This window comes from Bubalus kerabau, chromosome 13, assembly GCF_029407905.1.
Source record: "Bubalus kerabau isolate K-KA32 ecotype Philippines breed swamp buffalo chromosome 13, PCC_UOA_SB_1v2, whole genome shotgun sequence".
NCBI classification, from domain to species: Eukaryota; Metazoa; Chordata; class Mammalia; order Artiodactyla; family Bovidae; genus Bubalus; species Bubalus kerabau.
Genome location: NC_073636.1, coordinates 31,109,293 through 31,130,196, shown reverse-complemented (window position 1 = coordinate 31,130,196; position 20,904 = coordinate 31,109,293). Strand labels below are relative to the sequence as shown.

At 41.0% G+C, this 20,904-nt stretch overlaps 1 long non-coding RNA gene across 2 annotated transcripts in view; it reads left to right on the top strand.

Moving 5' to 3' along the window:
• The first annotated feature begins 4,678 nt into the window (after positions 1-4,678).
• Positions 4,679-20,904, top strand: part of LOC129625475 (uncharacterized) — a 280,480-nt gene continuing 264,254 nt past the window's right edge. Inside the window, exon 1 of one of the 2 annotated variants that reach the window (XR_008701460.1) lies at positions 4,679-5,927. This is a non-coding gene — a long non-coding RNA (uncharacterized LOC129625475). The remainder of the gene's footprint in view (positions 5,928-20,904) is intronic. The other variant, XR_008701461.1, reaches the window with a different exon arrangement.

The window sequence follows — 20,904 nt, the reverse complement described above, 5'->3', positions numbered from 1 at the left end:
TCCTGTGTTTATTGTAGCATTGTTCACAATAGTCAATGGAAACAAACTAAATGTCTATAAATGATGATGGATAAATGTGTGAGATACACATATATATGTATATATGAATATTATTTTTCAGCCATTAGAAAGGAAATCTTGACATCTGCAGCAAAATAGATGGATTTTGAGGGTATTATGCTTAGTGACATAAGCCAGAGTAATATTTTATGATATCCTTTATATGTGAAATCCAAAAAAGAGACTGGGAAGGTCATTACCTGATTACTAGGAGCTGAAGGGTGGGGGAATTGGAGTACAAATTTGCACCAAGAAGATAAATAAGTTCTGGAGATCTAATGTACAGCAAAGTGATTATGTCCTGTGTTACTCTTTAGTGACACTTTCTCTGATTCCCACCTGCTTCCATTTCAGGTCTTGTCCCCTTGTTTCATGATCCAATGAGCAAGCCTTTTGAATGCTTCTCTCAGTTTGTAGTTTTAGATTTGAAAGTGTGGCTAGAGGATTAGTCCCTGTGTGGAAACAAATACTGGATGGTTTTGATCACTGCCATATTGCCAGATGGGCTTCCCTGGTGGCTCAGATGGGAAAGAAGCTGCCTGCAAAGAAGGAGACATGGGTTTGATCCCTGGGTTGGGAAGATCCCCTGGAGGAGGGCATGGCAACCCACTCCAGTATTCTTGCCTAGAGAATTCCCATGGACAGAGAAACCTAGTGGGTTACAGTCCATGGGATCACAAAGAGTTCGACATGACTAAGCCACTAAGCACACACACATGCCAGAAATTAGCACTGAATACAGCAGGTGCTAACAAATGTTTTGTTTTGTTTTTCCTAAGTGAATTCAAAGAATGGATACAAGTAAGCCTAGTAGGAAAGAAGTGCTAGGACCCCCTAGAGGTTGGGTGTAGGTGACTAGATAAGAAACGCCTTGTGGCAAGGAGCGCCCTCAAGCCTAAGTTACTAACTAGGTCATTTGCTACACAGAGCCTGGATTTCTGTTAAGTTGGAGATGAGTATAAATAAGAAAGAAAAAAGAACACAAATCCATGAAGCACAACGTTGAATATTGAAGGATGGGATGGGATGGGGAGTTGGGATGGGGGTTCAGGATGGGGGACACATGTACACCCATGGCTGATTCATGCCAATGTATGGAAAAAACCTCTACAATATTGTAAAGTAATTAGCCTCCAATTAAATAAATTAATTAAAAATTATTTTAAACAACTATGTGCCATCCCCCTGAAGTTAAAGTTCACTTCTCTGAAATAAGGTGGTGGTGGTGGTTTAGTCACCAAGTTCTGTCTGACTCTTGTGACCTCACGGTCTGTAGCCCACCAGGCTCCTCTGTCTATGGCATTTCCCAGGTAAGGATACTGGAGTGGGTTGCCATTTCCTTCTCCAGGGGACCTTTCTGACTCAGGGATCATACTGATGTCTCCTGCAATGCAGGTGATCTCCAGCATTGCAAGTGGGTTCTTTACTGCTGAACCACAAGGTAAGCCCACCTGAAATAAGGTGGTACATTTCAAATGTTGAACCAGCTAACTCTTAGTGCCTAGCTCTGAAAATTTGCCCAATATCTCACTTTGGAATTATATTTTCACATTTTGCTTGTTAGGAAGTAAGGGAGAAAAACAAACAGAAAACAGAAAAGAGTACTTTTTAATTAAATTTTTTTTCTTTTCTTTTTTTTTTTTTTTTTTTGCTTTTTGGTTGCACTGCATGGCTTGTGGGATCTTTGTTCCCCAACCAAGGATTGAACCCACACCCCCTGGCAAGGAAAGCTCAGAATCTTAGCCATTGGACTACCAGGGAAGTCCTGAGATAAGAATACTTGAAATTATGACAAAGCTTTTAAGTTTTATTAGGTCCCATTTGTTTATTTTTATTTCCATTATTCTAAGAGATGGGTCATAAAGGACTTTGCTGTGATTTATGTCAGAGAGTGTTCTGCCTATGTTTTCCTCTAAGAGGTTTATAGTTTCTGGTGTTAGGTTTAGATTTTTAATCCATCTTGAGTTTATTTTTGTGTATTGTGTTAGAAAGTATTCTAATTCATTCTTTTCATGTAGAAGGAAATGGCAACCCACTCCAGTGTTCTTGCCTGGAGAATCCCAGGGATGGGGGAGCCTGGTGGGCTGCCGTCTTTGGGGTCGCACAGAGTCGGACACGACTGAAGTGACTTAGCAGCAGTAGCAGCAGCAACCAGTTTTCCCAGCACCAATTGTTGAAGAGACTCTCTTTTCTCCATTGTATATTTTTGCCTCCTTTGTCAAAGATGAGGTGTCCATAGGTATGTAGATTTATCTCCAGGCTTTCTATTTTGGTGCTCTGACAGTCTGGAGGGATGGGATGGGGAGGGAAGAGGGCTTCAGGAGAGAGGGCCGATTCATGTTGATAGATGGCAAAGCCATTACAATATTGTAAAGTAATTATCCTCCAATTAAAATAAATAAACTTTTAAAAGAAGAAAACTTGAAATCTCCACCTGATATAGTTCAGGCAAAGGAAAAAAGCGAGAGCCTGGCAAGGTGGTGATAGTGAAAGCCAGGGAGCCAAAAAGAAAGTGTCCCACAAGAAAATATGCTTAGAACAGAGGGTGCAGGTAGAAGACTGGAGAGAGAAATCACACACAGGAAAGGTAAGAATATCTATAAATGTGGAGTGAATTTCACTGAACTGGGAAACACTTAATAGAGCTCTCCCAAAGGAAAGAATGGATTTCTTATTTTATGTCTGCCTCTAAGAATCTTTTCAATGGAAGTCCTAAAGGAATAAAAGAATGGCATATGTGAAAAGCATCTTGAGGTTTTTCTGAAGAATATTGCCAAATAAATCTGAGATGCTGTTCGAGTTCGCGCTGACACAGTTTACAAAACAGAGCAAGCGCCATAGGATACAGCCACGTGAACACAAGCAGCTGATTTGTAACCCGAGGATAACCACAGAATCAGCCGCATCCCCCACGTGTCACCATCAGGTTTGCCAAGGCGGTTACAAATCACTCTGCAAGTGAATTGTAGCTTAAAGGTGAGATTAGCAGGATCATTCATTCATAGGGCAGGTATAAGCCAAGTTCATGGACACGTCCTCTTTGCTCACCCTTATATTTTACAGACGTTGTGTTGGATTTTCATTTTTTAAACCTGCGGGAAGTTCTGTGCCTCTTATGGCAGAGTTTTCTGGGTTTAGGTTAAGCAGCAAATGTTAGATTAGAAGCAACAGCGGCTGTGAAGCCTTTAAACTTTCAGAGTGAAAAATTAAATAATGTGAACCCATGCTTGAGTTACTCTTCTGATGAAGTGGGGTGAGAAGTCTCTGAGAGGCACGGCTTGGGGCTCGGCAGAAGGCAGGGACAACCACAGAGCCCCCAGGTCCTGGGTCCAGGGTCTAAGATGGCAGGAACTCTTGACCAGCAAGTGGCAGGGGGCTCCAGGGCCTCACGGCAACCACTGTGCTGTGCAGTCGAGACTGGAGATCCAGGGTACTCAGGCATCTCACTGCCATTCCCGCAGCTCCCCCTCGGTGATCTCTTTCCATGCCTCCCACGCTCCCCAGCTGTAGCAACACAGCACAGTCCTCTTTCTCTGTGGATGTTCTTTCTCAAAGCCCAGAACCTTCCCCCACCCTCCTCCTTGCCAACCTGCCAACTTCTCACCCCCACCCCCACCCTGACAGTGTATCCCTCATCCCTGTTCAGCTCAGGGATCAACTCTGCAAATTTTGCCTCTTCTCATCCTTTAAATCAAGCCTTTGGACTGGGAGGCCACTGTGTGTATTTATGGAGCTAGAAGAAGGCTGGTGAGTCAGTTGCCAGGAGTTCCAGCTCATCTTCTTTTTAAAAACTTTTATTGGTGTATAGTTGGTTTACAATGTTGTTACTTTGTAACAACAAGTTTGCTGTTCAGCAAACTGAATCTGTTACACATATAAGTATATTCACTTTTTAAAGATTTTTTTTCCATACAGATCATTTTAGAATACTGAGTAGAGTTACCCATACTATACAGTAGGTCCTTATTAATTACATATTTTATATATAATAGTGTGTATGTCAATCCCAGTCTCCCAATTTATCCCCCTCCTTACCCCTAGTAACCATAAGTTTATTTTCTACATCTATAATTCTATTTCTGTTTTGTAAATAAGTGTATTTTTTTAGATCCCACATAAGTGATATCATATGATATTTATCTTTCTCTGACTTCATTCAGAGTGACAGTCTCTAGGTCCATCCTTGATGCTGCAGATGGCATTATTTCATTCTTTTTTATGACTGAGTAATGTTCTATTGTATATATGGATCACATCTTCTTTATCTATTCCTCTGTTAATGGACATTATTTTAACATTCACATCTCTATTTGCTGCCACTGCTTCAGAGAATATGGCACTTAAAACCAGGAGCTGGGAGAACTGGATTCTCCCCTAGGTTGGCAGTAACCTGGCTTTGGAAGCATCCCAAAGTCAATAAGCTTATCTCCTAGCCCTTTCAATTAGAAAATTCTCTAATTGCCAGTTGTTCCTCAGGAGCAAGATCTCTCTCCCCAACACATCTGGTGTTACCGTGTTACTGGGGAGGACTTGTCACAGAATGGGGGTCTGCCCTGTGCTGGCCAGGCCACCAGCTGGTTTATTCACTGCCCTGTTACTCACTAGCTGTACTCGTTTTTTGTTTTTCTCCTTCTCTCCAGATCCTTCAGTTAATCATTTGTAATTTTTTTTTTTTTTGAGTTCCAACTATGTCCTAGACTTAATTTGGGGATATTAATGTGGCTCAGTGGTAAAGAACCTGCCTGGGGCAGGAAGATCCCCTGGAGAAGGAAATAGCAATCCACTCCAGTATTCTTTCCTAGAGAAAATCCCATGGACAGAGGAGCCTGGGGGGCTACAGTCTATGGGGCTTCAAAAAGAGTCAGAAATGACTCTGGGACTAAACAAAAACAACAATATAAATTAATAGGCAAAAGAATTGTGTCTTCTGTCCTCACAGAACTTATAGTCCCATGGGAGGGAGGTAGATAATAAACAAGAAACATGTTAAAGATTATAAAATGCAAAAGTGCTACAGATGAAATTAGTATAGTAGAACTCTTTCCTTACTTTCATATGGTGCTCTGAAGCTCAAGCCACAGATTTTGTAATTTAATGGAAATTGGCTTTGATTTTGAGACCCAGAGATTCCTGGTTCTTTCAAACTACAGAATCTGTGTTTCCACAGCTATAACCTTTGAAAGGCTAAAGATCAGAAACTTATGAGAAGGGTTAGCAGGACTGTGGATATCTCCTAGGCTTTCTGAACGTTCAAACCACGTGTAAGATACCATCTGGACATAGGTACAGGCCCATAATTCTCAGTCTCTCCTCTTTTTTTTCCTCTCTTCTCCCTTTTACTATCTCCATCTCCTCGCCTCCCTCTCTATCTCCCTCCCTTCTCTTTCTCTCTCTGTAACATACTTCAAAATGCAATTTTGGGAATACTGTATCCCATTTATTTTGTCCTCATGCTGCTTATATTCAAGGTTTTCTATTTCTGAAACTTCTGAGATGTAAGTTACACGTTGGCACTTTAAGAGGCCCTGGTTAACCCCCAATTAAGGAGAAGGTAGAAAGAAGTAGGAGAACAGCTGAAACCAGTGAGTACTATCCACAGGGTACCCAAGGCCAGTTTGGGTTTGCACGCTCTCTGAGTAGCTTGTTGCTGTGTTACTCTTCAGTTTTTTCCCTATCATAAAGTTTGGTGCAAACTCTAGCTTGGTCTTGTGTCGCTGGATCGTTCGTGGCCGGCAGCAGTGGCGTGGGGGCAGTCATCCTGCAAGCCAACAGCAAGACACAAATTGAAGAGCCTTGAGGGAGTGGTTCCTGGGCTGCACTAGAGGCGATCCCTAGGAAGAGATACAGAAAGCTTTGGAGCTTTGAAGGTGGGCAAATTTCTAGAAATTAGGAGGTATAACCTTGTTTTGTTGTCACAGGCCATTGAGGCTGGAGATTTTTAGTCTAGATATTATTTCCTTCTTCTTCCTCAAATTCCTCTACTGTATATTTGGGAAAGAGTTAGTTATCAACTCCTTCTCGAATTTCACTAAACATGAGTTCGTAATTTCCCTGAGGTCACGACGCAGACCTTGGAAGGCAAACTTTCTTGCTTGAGGTGCCATGGGCTGGCTCTCACGCCTACAACTTTGGTAAATCCTTCCTAACAGTTAGAAGGGCGTTGGGAACGTGTGGACGGGTCCCATGGAATTGGGGCTACCATATGCTTTTCCAAATTCTCCCCCTGTGTTTTGCAATCACGTCAAACTGCTGTTCATTTCGGGACTGAGGATGCAATGTTCTGGGAGGCAGTGTCCTCAGCTCCCTGTGGATGAGTTGCCACGGATCACAAATAGCACAGCTGATGTTAATGGTTGTGTATCACCCTGCGGCTTCTCAAATAGCCTGCAAAGTTGGCAGGCGAGCTCTTGAGCACGCAGAGTTTCTGTGCTCCATTGTATTAAAACATTAAGAGCATATACTTCGGTGGTTTCAGACTGGTTCAAATATCTGAACACCTGAAAGTTTAGGGGCGTGGGAGGCCGTGAAATATTGACATGTAGTTCTGCTGAGAGGATTGGGAACAAAAATAGAACCACAGAACATGTGTGCTCTCTAAAAGCATTGCCCGAGTGCCCATGAAATAACAAGTTGAACCTGGTCTTTTTCCAAGGTTTTGGTTAACTTTCTTTCACTGCTTATTTATTGATTTAATTCTGGTCCCACTTGTTATCAGTAGTGGTCATGGGCACCAAGTGCTGAAGAAAGTTCATGAAAGAAAAACTCAAGTGAGAATTTTCTATACACATACATTTTTTTTTTTCTTTCTGTGAATCAGGAGGAGGTTACCACTACTTGATTTTTCTGGAAAAATAGAACATTACAGTCTAGCTCTCAGAGGGTGTATTTTGTAGCCATTGCTGTTGGATCAAGTATAAGAAAATTTGACCTTAGGAGTGTGTGATAATACAGAGGTCAGTTTGATTTTTATAACCTTTTTCTTATAATCTAAATGGTTTGCTGCTGCTACTAAGTCGCGTCAGTCGTGTCTGACTCTGTGCGACCCCATAGATGGAAACCCACCAGGCTCCTCTCTCCCTGGGATTCTCCAGGCAAGAACACTGGAGTGGGTTGCCATTTCCTTCTCCAATGCATGAAAGTGAAAAGTGAAAGTGAAATCACTCAGTCGTGTCCGACTCTTAGCGACCCCATGGACTGTAGCCTACAAGGCTCCTCCGTCCATGGGATTTCCCAGGCAAGAGTCCTGGAGTAGGGTGCCATGCCTTCTCCGAAAATGGTTTGCTAAAGATCCAAATGTTTGGCTAATTAATGGTGTTAATAGCAAGAGTGAAAGGGAAATTCTTGACCTGTTTAAGATATTAACTTTTCCAAGCACTTTAGCTTCTTTTTCTTCTTTAAGTATTTATTTGTTTGGCTTTAGTTGTGGTATGTGGGATCTAGTTCCCTGACCAGGAATCAAACCCAGGGCCCCTGCATTGGGAGTGCAGAGTCTTAGTCACTAGATCATCAGGGAAGTCCCTTTCAAGCCCTTGAGATGCCGTTACATACATCATTTGCAAGCTGTTTTCTCAAACATCTTATTTGTCAATTGCTAAGCTTTGGAAAGGCACGCTAAGTTCCACTGTCTCCTTGCAGAGTCCTCTTTCTCTGCCTCCTCTCCCCCTCCCCCTGCTCAGAAGAATCACTACTCAAAACCCAGGGCTTCTCAGAAACCCGTCTGAAAACCGCCCAGTAGTTACTAATTTTCTTGCGATACATTGCAGTTTGCATTGAAAGTGCAATTCATGCAATTCATGTTACAACCTACTGATCTTTTAACCAGAAAACACTAAAGACAGTTCAGTCTAATCTTTTCTGGTTGTTAGATTGCAAACTCTCAGAGGGAAGTTGGTTGTTGTTGTCTAGTTGCTAAGTTGTGTCCAACTCTTTGCGACCCCATGGACTGTCCTCTGCCAGGCTCCTCTGTCCATGGGATTTCCCAGGCAAGATTACTGGAGTGAGTTGCCATTTCCTTCTCCAGGGAGTCTTGAGTTTCCTGCATTGGCAGGCAGGTTCTTTACCACTGAGCCACGAGGGAAGTCCTTCAGAGGGCAGGGGTCGTGGTAATCCCACTCCCCAGCCTGTTACCTGTGCCTCACACACACTCGTGGTAGGTCCTGGTAATAATGGTATGACTAGCAGCAGTGACAGTAACAACTAAGACTTACAGAGTGTTTCATGTATCGTAGGCACTCTGTAAGTACTTGATACACTTGGAACATTCAGTTCTCTACAGCCAGTGAAGACAATGTTATGATTATTTCTATTTACACGTGAGAACATCCACGTACCATCAGGCTGAGTGACTGTAATGAAAGTCAGTAAAGGGCAGAGCAGGATTCAAGACCAGGCAGCCTGGCTGCTGGACTGGGGCCCTTGACTGTCACAATAAAGTGGCACACCTTATGAGAAAATTTGATTTGATCTCAGCCTTTTCCTGACTGCTCCCCTATTTGCATGACATTTTTTATGCCTTGCCTCGAACTTCTGCATATTTTACTTTGTAATCAAGTTTCCCAATAGCCAGGTTCTAAATCACTACAAACCTTGCCATTTTCCCAAGAGTCAGGCTTTGCATCACTCAGAAGTCAGACCCAGTTTTTACTTAAATGATTTGGATGTGGTTGATGCTAGCAGCTGGGAGATGAAAGTTTTATATTCTACGCTGTGGAAAGCATCACTTGTAACTCTTCAGCCTGGTTATTCTCTATTTAAGGGGGAAAAAAAAGTGATCAGCTTTGATGGGCAATTGGTACAGCTACTCATTTGTTGTTTGGTCGCCAAGTCATGTCCGACTCTTTGCAACCCCATGGACTGCAGCATGCCAGGTCTCCTTGTCCCTCCCCATCTCCTGGAGTTTGCTCAACTTACTCATAGTCCTCTTTATTTAATTTTATAACTTTGCATTCTGAAGCTACTATGGCTACAGTTTTATGAAAACATATAACAATATTTTAGTTGGAAATCCTAAAAAAAGCAGAACTCAAGATTGCTCCTCTGTCACTGTGAGCCTTCACTTTCTGCTTCTTCCCCCAGTAATTATGGAAAAGTGTTTGAACAGCTCAGAAAAGTAGGTGGTGGGGTCACCAATTTACTCACACTGATCTTTCTCGTCAAGTGTCTACCTGGTTGCATAGAGAAGAAAACAAAACACACAAAGCAGCTTAGCCCAGTCTGATATAAAGCAAAGTGAGACAAAAATAATTTTATCTGTTCCTTTCTTTTTAAAAAATTTATATTGGAGTAGAGTAGAATTACAATGTTGCATTAGTTTCAGATATATGGCAAAGTGATTCAATTATACATATGCATATATCCATTATTTTTTAGATTCTTTTCCTATATAAGTTATTATAGAATATTGAGCACAGTTCCCTGTGCTATACAGTAGGTCCTTAATATCTATTTTATATATAGCAGTGTGTTATATGTTAATCCCAGTCTCCTGACTTATCCCTCCCCTCTCTTTCTCCTTTGAGAACCATGAGTTTGTTTTCTATGTCTGTGAGTCTGTTTTCTATTTTGTAAATAAGTTAGTCTGTACCATTATTTTAGATTCCACATGTAAGTGATATCATATATTTGTTTTTCTCTGTCTGACTTACTTCACTTAGTATGATATTCTCCAGATCCATCTGTGTTGCAGCACATGTATCTTTTTCTTTAGGTTTAATGTGCTTCTTTGGACAACTGTTCAGTGTTTCAGATGCTCTTATGTTGTTGTTACTCTTTTCCAAATGGCCACCAGGAATATGAGGCAGGACTCTGTGGAACTGGGAGTCTGGGTGACTATACTAGGTGATGTGAACTTAGCTTCCTTGCAGTTCAGCTTGCTCAGTTCTGACCCTGGGTAGCCTGAATATCTGTTATTGAAGTCTTTTCTGGGTAAATTCACGGTACAGGTGTAAGGTTTTTCAGGGTCCGAGGACTTGAGAAAACTCTTCGATGAGTCAACCTCTCCTTGCCCTTAGAGGGTTTGAAGGCTCCTTTGAGTCACTGCCACATCTCTGCTCTGGCCCGTGACTCATGCTGTCCACTCACAGTCTCTGCTGTGAGCTACCTGGCTCTGAACATGGTGGGCGAACAGTTTCCTCAAGGAGGAATGGTGTCCACTCAGCAATAAAATATTTAAGCTGTCAAGCAGTAAAATGATTATCAAAGCCTTTTCTTCCCTTTAAAAACGTATTCATTGGAAAGTTTCTAAGTATAGATTGATGATCACGTGAAGCAGTTATTGAAGAACAGTAACTATGACCCAGAGTCAATAGTAATTTGAATGTTTTATTTCTCAGCCAAACCCTATTACCTGTCTGTGGGCAGTGACTATTATACAGTTCTAATCTGTGTGCTTTTTGTTATAGGCCATATATAATTTTTAAGATTTATTAATTTTTAATAGGATAATTGCTTTATAGAATTTTGTTGTTTTCTGTCAAACATCAAGATGAATCAGTCATCAGTTCAGTTCAGTCACTCAGTCGTGTCCGACTCTTTGCGACCCCATGAATCGCAGCACACCAGGCCTCCCTGTCCATCACCAACTCCCGGAGTTCACTCAGACTCACGTCCATCGAGCCAGTGATGCCATCCAGCCATCTCATCCTCTGTCGTCCCCTTCTCCTCCTGCCCCCAATCCCTCCCAGCATCAGAGTCTTTTCCAATGAGTCAACTCTTCCAATGAGGTGGCCAAAGTCCTGGAGTTTCAGCTTTAGCATCATTCCTTCCAAAGAAATCCTAGGGCTGATCTCCTTCAGAATGGACTGGTTGGATCTCCTTGCAGTCCAAGGGACTCTCAAGAGTCTTCTCCAACACCACAGTTCAAAATCATCAATTCTTCGGCGCTCAGCCTTCTTCACAGTCCAACTCTCACATCCATACATGACCACAGGAAAAACCATAGCCTTGACTAGACGAATCTTTGTTGGCAAAGTAATGTCTCTGCTTTTGAATATGCTATCTAGGTTGGTCATAACTTTCCTTCCAAGGAGTAAGTGTCTTTTAATTTCATGGCTGCAGTCACCATCTGTAGTGATTTTGGAGCCCAAAAAAGTAAAGTCTGACACTGTTTCCACTGTTTCCCCATCTATTTCCCATGAAGTGATGGGACCGGATGCCATGATCTTTGTTTTCTGAATGCTGAGCTTTAAGCCAACTTTTTCACTCTACACTTTCACTTTCATCAAGAAGCTTTTTAGTTCCTCTTCACTTTCTGCCATAAGGGTGGTGTCATCTGCATATCTGAGGTTATTGATATTTCTCCCAGGAATCTTGATTCCAGCTTGTGCTTCTTCCAGCCCAGCGTTTCTCATGATGTACTCTGCATAGAAGTTAAATAAACAAGGTGACAATATACAGCCTTGACATACTCCTTTTCCTATTTGGAACCAGTCTGTTGTTCCATGTCCAGCTCTAACTGTTGCTTCCTGACCTGTATACAGATTTCTCAAGAGGCAGATCAGGTGGTCTGGTACTCCCATCTCTTTCAGAATTTTCCACAGTTTATTGTGATCCATACAGTCAAAGGCTTTGGCATAGTCAGTAAAGCAGAAATAGATGTTTTTCTGGAACTCTCTTGCCTTTTCCATGACCCAGCGGATGTTGGCAATTTGATCTCTGGTTCCTCTGCCTTTTCTAAAACCAGCTTGAACATCAGGAATTAGGTGTGTATATATCCCCTCCCTCTAAAACCTCCCTCCTGGTCATATATTATTTACTTAACTCTATATCTGGCTTGATAAATTCTATGCAATGCAAATAAATCTGGTTTTGAAATTCAGTAAATTAATAGGGAGATACAAATGATGCTATGTCTACTAATTAAACATGAACTTCATAAAAGCCACTATTCACATTTGTGATCAAATGTCTTTAGGCTGAACTTCGAGATAAAACTGATACTTCAAAATCAAATGTTAAAAAGAAGCTGTAATGATGGTTATTTCCAATTTTATTTTTTACTTTTGGGGAATTAAGACTCTCCCCACTCACAATATGTTATTTACAGAAATGTACTTGCAAACAGGAGTCTGAAACCTGTTGATTTTTTTTTTAAGCACAAAAATGAAAAATGAGTATTAGATCCTGGAAACAGTTTTTCCTTTTAAACTAGTATTTAAACTGTAGTTAAATTTTGTAGTACATTTTAATATATATTTCATTATCTAACCAAACATGTCATCATTAATTTTATATGTTGACAGATTGTTCTTGTGAAATTTAAAGTGAAATATTTGCAGCATGTGTTAAATGGAAAACAAGTCAAAATGTATCTGTACTTAGTTTTAATATTATTTTTTATTTGAAGTTTTTATTTTATACTGAAGTATAGTTGATTAACAATGTTGTGATAGTTTCAGGTGTACAACGAAGTGATTCAATTTTACGTATATGTCTCTCTTCTTTATCATATTCCTTTCCCACTTGGATATTGAGCAGAGTTCCCTGTGCTATAGAATAGGTCCTTGTTGGTTATCCTTTCTTTAAACATTTTTATGTATTATTATTTTTAAAATATTTATTTACTTTTTGGTGGTGGTGGGTCTTTGTTGCTGATGTGGGCTTTCTCTAGTTGCGACGAGCAGGGCTACTCTCTGGTTGCAGTGCTCAGGATTCTCACTGCAGGGGCTTCCCTGTTGCAGAGTACAGGCTCTATGCACACGAGGATTGGTAGTTGCAGCAAGTGGGCTCAGCAGTTTCAGTTCATGGGCTCTAGAGTGAGGGCTCAGCAGTTGTCATGCATGGCCTTAGCTATTGAGTGACATGTGAAATTCTCCCAGACCAGGGATTGAACCGGTGTCCCCTGCATTGCAAGGCAGATTCTTAACCACTGGACCACCAAGGAAGCCCCTGGTTATCCATTTTAAATGTAGCCATGTGTACATTTCAATCCCCAACTCCTTAACTAGTTTTAATATTAACAGTGTTCTTTCTCATGCAGATAGCTGCATGATTCATGGTACCATTTGCGTTTTTACTCAAAAAGTCACATGTGCAGTAAGGCTTTTCCTGGCCGCTCAGAAAGAGCAAGACATTCCCTATCATCCTCCCCCTCTTTATCTTCCTTCTGTGATTTGGTTTCTCTTTAGCAATTTTCTCTTTCTTAAATACTATCAATTTTACTTTTTAAAAAATTTGTATTTTTTTCCTCCATCTCCCTCAGGGATCTTGTCTGCCATATAGACTGCTGTAACCACAGAGCCTGGCACCATGCCTTTGGCAGGTGCTCAGTAAACATTTTGGAAAAAAAAAAAAAGAATTATAAGATAACTTTATAATAAATTTTTGTGAACATATTTTTAATTGCTTTTAATATGTAGTGAGTGTCAAAACTCATTAGTCATTTTATATATGTTTCCCCTGTTTAATGTAATTGCCATTAAAAAATCTATATGAGTCAGAGATGAAGGCTGAGATGGGAAGATAAAGAAATCATAATTTAAAACTTTAAATGTACCAAGCTAAAGGAAAAGATTTTCTACTCAAATATATTTGTATATCATTTGCCATTTTTAATATCTTTACATATACTTCATATTTGATCATTTTCATGGGGGGTTTGCTTCCCTGGTGGCTCAGTCTGTCAAGAATCTGCTTGCAGTGCAGGAGACCCAGGTTTGATCCCTGAGAAGGGCATGGCAACCCACTCCAGTATTCTTGCCTGGAGAATTCCAAGAACAGAGAAGCCTAGTGGGCTACAATCCAGGGGGTGCAAAGAGTCAGAGACGACTGAGTGACTAACACTTTCACTTTCTCAAAGTGTATTTTTTGTGTGTTTCATTCCTGTTTCTTTTAAAAATTTATTTATTTGTAATCAAAGGATAATTGCTTTACAATATTGGATGTGATTTCTGCCATACATCAACATGAATTAGCTATAGGTATACGTAGTCTCTTTGCTCTTGAACCTCTCTCTCACCTCTCACTGTTTCCCACCCCTCTGCTGCTACTGCTGCTAAGTCACTTCAGTCGTGTCCGACTCTGTGCGACCCCATAGACAGCAGCCCACTAGGCTCCTCTGTCCCTGGGATTCTCCAGGCAAGAACACTGGAGTGGGTTGCCATTTCCTTCTCCAATGCACGAAAGTGAAAAGAAAAAAGTGAAGTCGCTCAGTCATGTCCGACTCGTAGTGACCCCATGGACTGCAGCCCACCAGGCTCCTCCGTCCATGGGATTTGGTTGTTGCAGAATGCCAGTTTGAATTCCCTGAGTCATGTGGCAAATTCCCATTGGCTATCTACTTTACATATAGTAGTGTATATGCTTCCATGCTACTGTCTCCATTCATCTCACCCTCTCCTTCCTCCCCCTTGCCCTTGTCCCATACGTCTGTCTCCACTGCTTCCCTGCAAATAGGTGCATCAGTACCATCTTTCTAGATCCCATATATATACATTAATATATGATATTTTTCTCTTTCTGACTTACTTCACTCTGTATAATAGGCTCTAGCTTCATCCACTGCATTGGAACTGATGCAAATGTGGTCCTTTTTATAGCTGAGTGATATTCCATTGTGTATATGAAGCACAACTTCCTTATCCATTCATCTGCCAATGGACATCTAGATTGCTTCCGTATCCTAGCTAGTGTAAATAGTGCTGTAATGAACACTGGGGTACACATGTCCTTTTCAGTTTTGGTTTCATCAAGGTATATGCCTAGAAGTGGTATTGCTGGGTCATATGGTGGTTTGGGGCTTCCCAAGTGGTGCTAGTGGTGAGGAACCCAACTGCCAATGCAGGAGACATGAGACATGGGTTTGATCCCTGGGTTGGGAAGATCTCCTGGAGGACGGCATGACAACCCACTCCAGTATTCTTGCCTAAAGAATCCCATGGATATAGGAGCCTGGTGGGCTAGTCAGTAGGGTCACAGAGTTGGGCACGACTGAAGCGACTTAGCATGCATGCATGCATAGTGGTTGTATCCCTAGTTTTTTAAGGAATCTCCATACTGTCTTCCACAGTGGCTGTACCAATTTATATTCCCACCAGCAGAGCAAGAGAGTTCCCTTTTCTCCACACTCTCTCCAGCACTTGTTGTTTGTGGATTTTTCTCAGAAGGTACTGAACGAGAAAAATCCTGAATAAGTGCTGTGTGGTGATGGTTTGTTTGTTTTTGTTATAGTTTTTTTTAGTTTCTAAAAAATTTGTTTAATATCAGACTATAGTTGGTTAACAATGTTCTGTTAGTTTCAAGTGTACAGCAAAGTGATTCAGTTATATCCATACAAGTATCCGTTCATTATAAAATTCTTTTTCCATTTAGATTTTTACAGAATATTGTGCGAGTTTCCTGTTCTATACAGTAGGTCCTTGTTGGTTATCTATTTTAAATATAGTGGTATGTACATGTCATTCCCAAACTCCCAATCTATCCCTACCCCCCTTCAATCTTCCCCCATGGTAACCATAAGTTGGTTCTCTAAGTCTGTGAGTGTTTCTATTGTGTAAATAAATTCATTTGTATTGTTTGTTTTTTAGAGTCCAAGAATAAGTGGTATTGTATGATATTCGTCTTTCTCTGACTTAGCCTGAAGTTTTTCTAGGTATTTTGAGAAAGTTGTTTCACATCCTGGGCCCCAGGTAGATCTTTAATCAAAATGGATACACTCCAAGGATGTGTTGCTAAGTTGTTGCTAAGTCACTTCAGTCGTATCCGACTCTGTGTGACCCCATAGACGGCAGCCCACCAGGCTCCCCCGTCCCTCAGATTCTCCAGGCAAGAACACTGGAATGAGTTGCCATTTCCTTCTCCAATGCATGAAAGTGAAAAGTGAAAGTGAAGTCGCTCAGTCGTGTCTGACTCTTAGCGACCCCATGGACTGCAGCCTACCAGGCTCCTCCGTCCATGGGATTTTCCAGGCAGGAGTACTGGAATGGGGTGCCATTGCCTTCTCCACCAAGGATGTGAGAGAGATACAAATCTGTTGTGTAATTTTAAAAATGCCCCTGTGCAACATTTTCAGTTGAAGGATTGTGTGGTGATGGTTGATTGTCTTTAACTAGACAGTGAGTTTCCTTTTTTTTTGGTGGTGGTAGGTGCTTTCCTGATATTTCAGTTGGTAAAGAATCTGCCTGCAATGTAGTAGACCTCAGTTCGATTCCTGAGTCGGAAAGATCTGCTGGAGAAGGGATAGGCTACCCACTCCAGTGTTCTTGGTCTTCCCTTGTAGCTCAGCTGATAAAGAATCGACCTGTAATGCAGGAGACTTGGCTTTGATCCCTGGGTTGGGAAGATCCCCTGGAGAAGGAAAATGCTGCCTACTCCAGTATTCTGGCCCAGAGAATTCTATGAACTGTATAGTCTATGGGGTCGCAAAGAGTTGGACACAATTGAGTGAGTTTCCATGTTCAGTGATATTTATTCATTCAGTTTTTTCTAGTGCTGCTAGAACTTATCTCACAGTTGGTACTCAAAAGTATTTATCCTTCAATTAAAAAATAAATACATTTTTAACTAATAACAAGCCATATTTCAATATAAATAAATAATTCTGGAAGATACAAAAAAAGAGCGGAAAAAAAGTATTTATGAAATGAATTCATGAGAAAGTCTCGGAGGCCGGGACAAGTTAGTGTGAGAATGAATTTGAGGACTCACATACATGGGACCATATGGTAATAGCTTTGCTGTAAGCTTTGATGATCCACAGAGTCAAAGGCTTTGGAATAGTCAATAAAGCAGAAATAGATGTTTTTCTGGAACTCTCTTGCTTTTTCCATGATCCAGCAGATGTTGGCAATTTGAACTCTGGTTCCTCTGCCCTTTCTAAAACCAGCTTGAACATCAGGAAGTTCATGGTTCCCTTATTGCTGAAGCCTGGCTTGGAGAATTTTGAGCATTACTTTACTAGCGTGTGAGATGAGTGCAATTGTGCGGTAGTTTGAGCATTCTTTGGCATTGCCTTTCTTTGGGATTGGAATGAAAACTGACCTTTTCCAGTCCTGTGGCCACTGCCGAGTTTTCCAAATTTGCTGGCATATTGAGTGCAGCACTTTCACAGCATCATCTTTCAGGATTTGAGAAAGCTCAAGTGGAATTCCATCACCTCCACTAGCTTTGTTTGTAGTGATGCTTCCTAAGGCCCACTTGACTTCACATTCCAGGATGTCTGGCTCTAGGTCAGTGATCACACCATCGTGATTATCTGGGTCATGAAGATCTTTTTTGTACAGTTCTTCTGTGTATTCTTGCCACCTCTTCTTAATATCTTCTACTTCTGGTAGGTAGGTCCATAGCATTTCTGTCCTTTATCGAGCCCATCTTTGCATGAAATGTTCCCTTGGTATCTCTGATTTTCCTGAAGAGATCCCTAGTCTTTCCCATTCTGTTGTTTTCCTCTATTTCTTTGCATTGATCGCTGAGGAAGGCTTTCTTATCTCTCCTGCTATTCTTTGGAACTCTGCATTCAGATGCTTATATCTTTCCTTTTCTCCTTTGCTTTTCACTTCTCTTCTTTTCACAGCTATTTGTAAGGCCTCTTCAGACAGCCATTTTGCTTTTTTGCATTTCTTTTCCATGGGGATGGTCTTGATCCCTGTCTCCTGTACAATGTCATGAACCTCATTCCATAGTTCATCAGGCACTCTATCTATCAGATCTAGGCCCTTAAATCTATTTCTCACTTCCACTGTATAATCATAAGGGATTTGATTTAGGTCATACCTGAATGGTCTAGTGGTTTTCCCTACTTTCTTCAATTTAAGTCTGAATTTGGTAATAAGGAGTTCATGATCTGAGCCACAGTCAGCTCCTGGTCTTGTTTTTGTTGATTGTATAGAGAAATCTGTATGCAGGTCAGGAAGCAACAGTTAGAACTGGACATGGAACAACAGACTGGTTCCAAATAGGAAAAGGAGTACATCAAGGCTGTATATTGTCACCCTGCTTATTTAACTTCTATGCAGAGTACATCATGAGAAATGCTGGACTGGAAGAAACACAAGCTGGAATCAAGATTGCCTGGAGAAATATCAATGACCTCAGATATGCAGATGACACCACCCTTATGGCAGAAAGTGAAGAGGAACTAAAAAGCTTCTTGATGAAAGTGAAAGTGGAGAGTGAAAAAGTTGGCTTAAAGCTCAACATTCAGAAAACGAACCTCATGGCATCCGGTCCCATCACTTCATGGGAAACAGTGGAATCAGTGTCAGACTTTATTTTTTTGGGCTCCAAAATCACTACAGATGGTGACTGCAGCCATGAAATTAAAAGACGCTTACTCCTTGGAAGGAAAGTTATGACCGACCTAGATAGCATATTCAAAAGCAGAGACATTACTTTGCCAACAAAGGTCCGTCTAGTCAAGGCTATGGTTTTTCCTGTGGTCATGTATGGATGTGAGAGTTGGACTGTGAAGAAGGCTCAGCACTGAAGAATTGATGCTTTTGAAGTGTGGTGTTGGAGAAGACTCTTGAGAGTCCCTTGGACTGCAAGGAGATCCAACCAGTCCATTCTGAAGGAGATCAGCCCTAGGATTTCTTTGGAAGGAATGATGCTAAAGCTGAAACTCCAGTACTTTGGCCACCTCATGCGAAGAGTTGACTCATTGGAAAAGACTCTGATGCTGGGAGGGATTGGGGGCAGGAGGAGAAGGGGATGACAGAGGATGAGATGGCTGGATGGCATCACCGACTCGATGGACGGGACGTGAGTCTGAGTGAACTCCGGGAGTTGGTGATGGACAGGGAGGCCTGGCGTGCTGCGATTCATGGGGTCGCAAAGGAAACGAATGAGCGACTGAACTGAACTGTAATGGTGTTTATTCATGGTAGAAATATAGCTGGGATAAATGTGAACAGAAGTAAAATGGAAAATGAACAGAAATTGAATACAACGTGGGCAGAAATGGAGTGGTTCTTTTTTGGTTCATGAAAGTATACAAGTGGTACTGATCTCATGGAAAAAATGATTATAATTATAATTGTATTACATCATTGTAGTTACACACATGAGGGTCAAACCATGACTTACTGGGTCCATTTTACTTTTTTTACCTGCCCAGGACACAACTCATATTCTTCTTTTTTTAAATTGAGCTACAATTTTATTTTTTTAATTTTTATTTTATATTGAAATATAGTTAATTAACACAATTGTGTTAGTTTCATGTGTACAGCAGAGAACATTGACACTCTTGCATCTTTCTGAGAACACCTGTGTTAGGGAGATTTTGAACAGTTATAACATGGGTCACTGGTCAGTCTTAAAAGAAGAAAGGTAGTTATCAGGCTCCAGTCACTATTTCACCGGTCAGGGTTGGTCAGCTGAAGCCCCTGTGTCTTGAAGCTGTTCATGTACCTCCGGCCTCTTCCTGTGCTCCCATTGTAAGGTTATATTCTAATTGAAGGGATATAATAATTTTGAGATTTCATGATATCAGCAGAGGACCATATAGATAATAACTATACTAGTTATTTTCCTACTGAGTCTGTCTTTTGACAAGATTTCTGTCTCAACCTTTACCATATGCCTCTTTTCTGCTGCTAGGATTAAAGGGCATTTACCCTGATGTTAAAAAACAATCTTCAGCCCTGGTTACGTTCTTTGTGTAAATATCTTGCGTGCACAATGCCTCTCTTCCCCAGTCTCCAGGAGCACTGTGAGGAGGTAATTAAAGCAGTCTGTTTTTCCAGCACGTTCTGTCTGTTTTTTCTTTTCATTATTAGATGCGATGACACATTTGCCTGTGTGGCTTCCCACAGATGGCATAGAAATTTTGCGATCAAATGGTAAGAGTAAACCAACTGTCGTTTCAGATCACAGCTTTCCGTGTTGCTCCCCATGTGTAGGAATCTCGCTTTAATAAAATGCTCCCTTCTTTTTAAAGTGGTATCACCTGGCATGCAGAAGACCATGGAATAAAGTGGGCAAAGTTTGAAAAGGCATCAGAAAATGTAAATGACTACCTAGTCGTATGCCCTGTGTTTTTACTCTGATACAAAAGAGACTTAATTAAAATAATTTCTGCACCAAAAAGTTGATTAAAAAAAAAAATCACTGTTAACTATGTTTACAAGGGAGGTAGAAATGATGAAGAGTTTGGATTTTTCTGGTATTTTTGTGACTTGATAAATGTTGTGAAGTGTTTTTTGATAACCTTTATGTTTGATTCTAAATTTATATCATTTTTTTTCTTTTTATTTATTTTTTTTTACTTTACAATATTGTATTGGTTTTGCCATACATCAACATGCATCCACCATGGGTGTACACGTATTCTCCATCCTGAACCCCCCTCCCACCTCCCTCCCCATACCATCCCTCTGGGTCATCCCAGTGCACCATCCCCAAGCTTCCTGTATCCTGCATCGAACCTGGACTGGCGATTCATTTCTTATATGATATTATATGTTTCAATGCCATTCTCCCATATCATCCCCTCCCCTCCCACAGACTCCAAAAAACTGTTCTATACATCTGTGTCTCTTTTGCTGTCTTGCATATAGGGTTGTCGTTACCATCTTTCTAAATTCCATATATATGCATTAGTATACTGTATTGGTGTTTTTCTTTCTGGCTTACTTCACTCTGTATAATATATCATTAGTAGGCATTTGTGTTGCTAAGTCCTTCTCCAGGGGATCTCTTGGACTCAGGGTTTAAACCTGTGTCTTTTATGTCTCCTGCATTGGCAAGTGGGTTCTTTACCGCTAGCGCCAATTGGGAAGACTTTCTGATATACTCACTTGACAATGAATAAATAAATGAAAAAGAAAATGTAGCAATGCAAATGAAATGGCTGGATCATAAGAAATGCTATTGGTTTTGATTGATTCTTGGAGTACAATATGGTCTTGA